The following is a 7,048-nucleotide window of genomic DNA, read 5'->3' as shown; positions in this document are numbered from 1 at the left end:
CCGGTTCCGATTCCTGTTTCCCGGTAAATTTTGACAGTCCTAAAATTTAGACAACAACAATACTAATAAACTCTCTCTTTGGCAATTCGATGACAAAAACCAATAACCCGAGACAACCCAAAATCCCAATCACAAGCACATAAAAGATCTCATGGTTGGCTAACTTCTCCCATCATCTCCAAATATTCATTCCCCATTTTTGTCATAAATTGACAAAAAGTCCCATGTTTCTTAAAACACTCACAAAATACATCAAACATATGTGGAACATGAATGCTTAAGGTTATTACCAACTCAAAACTACTTATGATCAAAATTTGAAAAATGCATGTAGAAAAAAAATATCATGAATAACATAAACAAACACTCCCCTTCACTGTCAATGCACGACTCAATATCAACCAAGACACTTGAAATGAAAAAAAAAATAAAAAAATAAAAAATCCTCCCCCTCAACAGTCAAGTAAACATACATGATACACACTCCAATGACTCATGTTTTTAAGCAATGAATATCTCAAAATATTTTCAAATATTCAAAATATACATAAGACTTGAAATGACAAGGACATCGTTTTGTCATTTTTTTATTTAAAAATTTGAGATATATTTTTATACGTCTTTTTAACTTATAATGAAAAATGATGTGTTTAAATTTTAAAATTAAATTATAATAAAGAATCATGCATATAGCGCGGGTTATAAGCTCAATACTCTTCAAACAACTGTAATTGAGTACTAAGTGTATTTGTGGGTTGTTTATTTTTTCAATTTATAATTTGTTTGAAGGTTTGTTCTTTGATAAAAATTGAAGCTTCTGAATTCAGATAATAATTTTTATTTTTTTTTATTTTTAGTAGACTAATGGAAGATTATAGTGTGTTTATTTGATTGTAATGTTGAGTGAAATATTTTGTTTTATTAAGTCGTCATAAAAGAAAAAAGATTTTGTTTATTTAATTTGCTCTGTATTTGATTTAGTTTAAGGTTTCTATTCAATCGAAAATTTCGTGCTTGGATTTATCTTTGTGATTGATTATTTTTAGGGGAAAGTCCACGTATGCCCCTTAAACTACCACCCAACTGACAATGCCCCCAAAACTTTCAATTGTGATAATGTCCCTCCAAACTACCAAAAATTGTCAATGTTCCCCCCAATGATGAAACTGCCTTTAGTAAAATAAAAATAAAAAATACTAAAGCTTCTAGAAAAATCTAAAACTAAAAAAAAATATTTATATATAAAATCCAAGGGGTGGTAAATTAAGAAAAAAAAAATCGTTTTATAAGAAAAAAAGCTAAAAAATTTCAATTTTTTATAAAAATTGATTTTTTTTTTTTAAATAAAAATTTCAGTTTTAAAAATTAAAAAATTTTCATTTAAAAAAAATTGTTTTGTTTTTTTAAATAAAAAATTCCTCTTCTTTTTTTTTTTTTTTTAAAAAAAAAATCGTTCAAAAAAATATTTTTTTTTTTGTGAGCCTTGGGTGTGACATTGACAATATTTTGGCAATTTGGGGGATATTGCCACAATTGAAAGTTTGAGTGAAACATTGTCAATTAGGTGGTAGTTTGAGGGGGGTATGTGGACTTTATCCTTATTTTTATGTTTGTTTTTTAAAAAATTTTATTTGTATTGAAATATAATAGGTATCACACTAATGAGATTTTAGGTTTTAATTCATTTGAATATTTTATTGTGTATATATATATTAATTGTTTAACACTTTTTTTGAAAGTATTGAAAGAGATTTATTTGATTGCATTAAATATTGAGTTAATTATTTGTTTTATTTTGTACTAAAAAGAATAGATAATATTTTGCTTATTTTGCTTTTACATTTTTTGAAATGATTAGAACGTTATGCGTTTTATTTATTTTGTTCAATGATGTACTGGTGCAAAACCTTTAGTATATATTTTCATTGAAAGAGACATGACAGATTTTTTCACATGAAAAGTAAGATGATGATACGTTTAAATTTTAAAATTAAATTATAATGAAGATTATGTTCTAGTCATATATATATATATATATATATATATATATATATATATATGCCTATATATATATATATAAAAGTCGAGTTTGATGTAGAGAAAATCTTTGGAATTGTGACACATGTCCATATTATAATTGCGATATGTGTCCATATTTATTAAAAATCTTAAATTTTATTTTGTATGATTAATTTATTAAAAGATTTACCGTGTCCATATTTTTTAATTGCTGTTTTATTTTGTATCATTAATTTATTAAAAGATTTGCGACATTAATTTATTAAAAGATTTGCAGGTTCAAAATTGCCTGAAGCAAGAGGTCTCCAGAATTCTACCTTTCCTGAAGACGTCGACGTTCCTACCACCGTAACAAGCCCAAAAATCTCACGTCCACAGCAAATAGGTTTTGTTTCCTGCTTCTGCAATTCTCAACCCTTCTTTTAACACCATGCTTGGCTTATGAGAACCAGTCAAACTTTAAATTGTCCCCTGTTTTTTTCAAGTAGATTTCTATAAGTCCATTGCGGAAGAGGACGATGATTTGAAGTAATGTGAGAAGCGATACCGGGTAGAATATTACTGTGGTCGTTTCAAATTTCTATAAGTCAATCGTTGGGTTTTAGAAGAAGAAGAAAAATTGCCTGAAGCAAGAGGTTTCCAGAATTCTATCTTGCCTAAAGACGCCGACATTCCTACCACCGTAGCAAGCCCAAAAATCTCACATCCACAGCAAATAGGTTTTGTTTCCTGCTTCTGCAATTCAGGTAAGACTCAACCCTTCTTTTAACATCATGCTTGGCTTCTGAGAAATCATAAGAAACAAAACCAGTCAAACTTTAAATTGTCCCCTATTTTTTTCAAGTAGATTTCTATCAGTCCATCGTGGAAGAGGACGGTTATAAACTAGTATATATAATAGCCGAAACACCTCCCAGAAGTGCCTTAAAATTGCGACATGTAGCGTGAACCCACCTTTTTTTTTTTTTTTTTAAGGCTAAACCGATTTTTTAAGGCATAATTTTTTAACTGATTTTTTAAGAGTGAATCGGTTTTTTACTTAAAAAATCGGTCATTAAATTATGTATTATTAATGTCTGACTCAAATAAGGAAACAAACAGTATAAATCAAATTATTATGTATTAATATGTTTAGTCACTTTAATATGCATATTAAATACGTTTAGGATTCTCCGAAAAAAAAAAAAAAAAAAAAAAATCTGTTTAGGGTCTCTGATTTAACCGGTTAATAATTTTCCATATATAAATTATTGGCAATAAATTCACACTACAGGCTCACTAAATTCTAGGCTCAATCGCCAATAGGCCCATAAAGGTATTAATCAAATAGCAAGAGGTATTTAATTAATTAATAGAAGATATATTCCAATCATGATTATATTGGAATAGAAGTCTACAAGGGATCCAAAATAGGAGCTTAATTCTAACTCAAGCTCCCATGAATCCTAATTCAATACAAATAGGAGAGCTACTCAAACTTATCTCTAGAAGATAGCTATTCAAGTCTATCTCAACTCTTCAAGAGACCTAGTTCAATTCTATCTCAACTTTCTATGAGAATAAGTTCAATTCTATCTCAATTCTCTAGCCTATAAATAGGCGCCTACTAAAGGTACAACATCATACTCTCTCATATAAGAAATTGTAGATTAGAGCTCAATTAGTCCATTTAAGCATATTGAATTATTGTGCATCGAAGCACAATCTTTCTGGCATCAGAGTGTCCACTGTGAATACGCTGTCGGACCCTTTTGACGTTTTTTGCTCTTTTGTAGTGATTTGGAGTGCATGACGACGACATATTGTAGATCTTGAAGGCCTCAAAGAACACGCAATCCACCATAGGAAAAATTGTTATAACATAAAATATTCAATAAATTAACTATTATTAATATCAAAATCAAATAAGAAAACAAATAATACAAATCAAATTCTTATGTATTAATATGTTTAGTCACTTTAATATGTATATTAAATACGTTTATGATTCGGTTTAGAGTCTCTCAATTAAACGGTTAATAATTTTCAAAAATAAATTATTCAATAAATCAAGTATTATTAATGTCTGAATCAAATAAGGAAACAAATAATATAAATCAAATTATTATGTATTAATACTTAATAAGGTGTAAAATTGACCCAGTTCATATCTCTCTCAAATACTTAAATATGTGTTTCAAATTTTAATTAGATAAAACATGCATTTAAATTGGTTTTATTTGTTTAGGTTTGACGAACAATTAATTAAAATGTAGGGTTTTCTACAATAAAATGGTGCTATTAGCTATCCACCCAAACCACCAAGCACACTACAAAAAAACAAATTTTTTTTGACTGGAGATTTCTGACGTTTTCTGGTGTCCGACGTGTGTAGATTGTCAGAAACATAGGTGACAGGAAAAAAAATTTCCTGACGCGTCAGTGGGTAGAACGTCAAAAAATTCTGATGTTTTACTATACACTACGTCAGAATAATTTTCTGACGTGGTAAGTGTTTGCACGTTAGAATTTTCTGACGTGATATTTCACTCCCACGTCAGAAAATTGAAAAATTAAATAAAAAATTAAATTTTCTTTTTCAAAATTTTTTTTGGAATTTTTTTTTAATTAAAAAATTTATTAATTCAAATTAATTTTCAACTAAATTTTAATTTTCCATTTTTTTTGGGAATTCCTCTGCATGGCAGCTCCCTCATGTGTTTCTCTGCACCATGGCCGGCCACTCCCGTTCTTCTTTTCTCAATTTGTCTCTCTCTCTCTCTCTCTCTCTCTCTCTCTCTTCTTTTCTCCAGCTCTCCCATTTCTCCATTTAATTTTCTCACTCTCTCCCTCTTCTTTTCGATCTCCATGGCGTAGATATGCACCATGGTTTGAGTTTTTTAAAATATTTTCAAAAACTCAAACTGTAAACATCTTCAAAAGATTAAAACCAACCATCAAGAAATTAAAAAATAAATCTGAAAAACTCAAAAAATCTTCTTATCGATCTTCTCCTCTTCTTCTTCTTCTTCTTCTCTTCTCCTTTTTTTTTTTTTTTTTTTTTTTTTTCCTTCTTTTTCTCTTATCCTTTTCTTTTTCTTTTCTTCTGCTTTCTTCGATTTGCTGCATGCTTCTCAATTTTTTCCCTTCACCTTATGTTTTTCTTCTTCCTCTAGAGGTGCCGTGCAGACTGCAGAGAAGCAGGGAGATTGAGACAGGAGAGAGAATGTGCTGGAAAAAAAAAATGAAGAGGGAAAAAGTTGAGGGGAAAAATAAAAAGAGGGAAAAAAGTTCAAAATCCCGCCTATTGGCCTTAGGGGGCCAATTGAGGTAATTTGCTGATGTGCCAGGTGTCGCACGTCAGGAATTTCTGACATGCGACACCTGGCCCTATCAAAAATAAATACAAAATTATATATATAATTTCTGACGTGCAACACCTGGCACGTCAGAAATAAATATAAAATTATATATATATATATATATATATATATATATATATGATTTTCTGACGTGCTACAGTGCCACGTCAGAAAAATTCTGACGTGGTAAATGTAGCCACATCAGAAAATATATAATTTTTTTAAATTGCTAAATTTGTAATAATTTTTTGATGTGGAAATAGTACCACGTTAGAAAATTAATGACGTGACAACAAAATATGTACTGTAGCCATGTCAAAAAACCCCATTTTTTTTGTAGTGACATGAGGTCCATTAGTTCTAAAGCCATTCATGGCTCTGTAAATATTTTTTGGTATAGCAGGTTAAGGTGACAACGAATCTCAGTAACCACAAATTTTAGCTTCGTCTATGCAATAATCATTTTGGTTCAATTCTTACCAGAGTGGTGAATTTGGTGCTTGGAAATGTATACTATTTTTTTATCTAATATATTATTATTTTTGAGAGTGAGTTTTAGGTTTAAATTGTTTTTACTGAATCTCTCTTATTTTCGTATGTATTGTCTTTTATATCATATATTATCTCTCTCTAAAACTCTCCATACACCATGCAAATTCTACAAATTCACATAATCCAGCCAATTAGCAATCTATGAATTTCATTGGAGCGAAAGAAAGTATTCAAAAAGATAGATAGTTATTTTTTATTATATGAGTATTTTCCATTTTTCGTTTGTTTGTCTTTATTTCTTATAGTTTTGTTCTTTCATTTCCAATTTTTTGTTTTAATTTTGATATATTATGTTTTATTTCTATTTTAAAGCTTTGTTTCTCTCGACGTAAAATATTTTTGGCAAAAAATATTTTCAGGGAAGTTATGTCAAAAAATATTTTTCAGAGAAGTCATTTTTCCTGAAAATGTTTTTTGTCAAAAACATTTTACGGCGATTAGCGCACGCACAGAAATTGAAATTTTTTTTTTATATATTTTTTCATTAAATCATATTAAATTCTAAATTACGAAAATGTTCCGACCAAGTCTTAGAGGTATTCAAACCGAGTCCAGCAAGGACCCCAACTCACCCGGGACTCGCCCAAACCCTGCCTATACCCTATTAGGAGGGTCAGCTTGAGACCCTGGAAGGACCCGCCCAAGACCCGACAAGAACATTTTTGTAATTTAGTGTTTAATATGATTTTGCGTATACACCAAACACCGGAAAATATTTTTTCAGGACAATGTTTTCTGCTGAAAATGTTTTCTAGGAAAATATTTTATGATGAAAACATTTTCTGACGTCGGGGACCCGACTAGGACCCACCTAATTTTCCGTACATGCCAAATACCATAAAATTTTTTTTCTGTCGAAATTTTTTTCCGACGAGTCCGAGGCAGGTCTTGGGTGAGTCCAAGTCAAGTCCAGAGCGAGTCATTGGCGAGTCTCGGGCAAGGTCCCTGGCGGGTCCGGTTGGGTCTCAATCAAGTCCCAAGCAAGTCCCGGGCGAGTCCTAAGCAAGTCTGGGGGGTTCTGGTCAAGTCCTGACAAGTCTAGGGCGGGTCCCGGTCAAGTCCATAGCAGGTCCCAGGCAAGTTTCATCGGGTCCTGGGTGGGTTCGATTGGGTCTCAATCAAGTCTCGGGTGGGTC

Source organism: Corylus avellana, chromosome ca11 (genome assembly GCF_901000735.1).
Source record: "Corylus avellana chromosome ca11, CavTom2PMs-1.0".
Classification (NCBI taxonomy): Eukaryota; Viridiplantae; Streptophyta; class Magnoliopsida; order Fagales; family Betulaceae; genus Corylus; species Corylus avellana.
The sequence above is the reverse complement of the archived record's forward strand: the minus strand, read 5'-3'. Positions refer to the sequence as shown.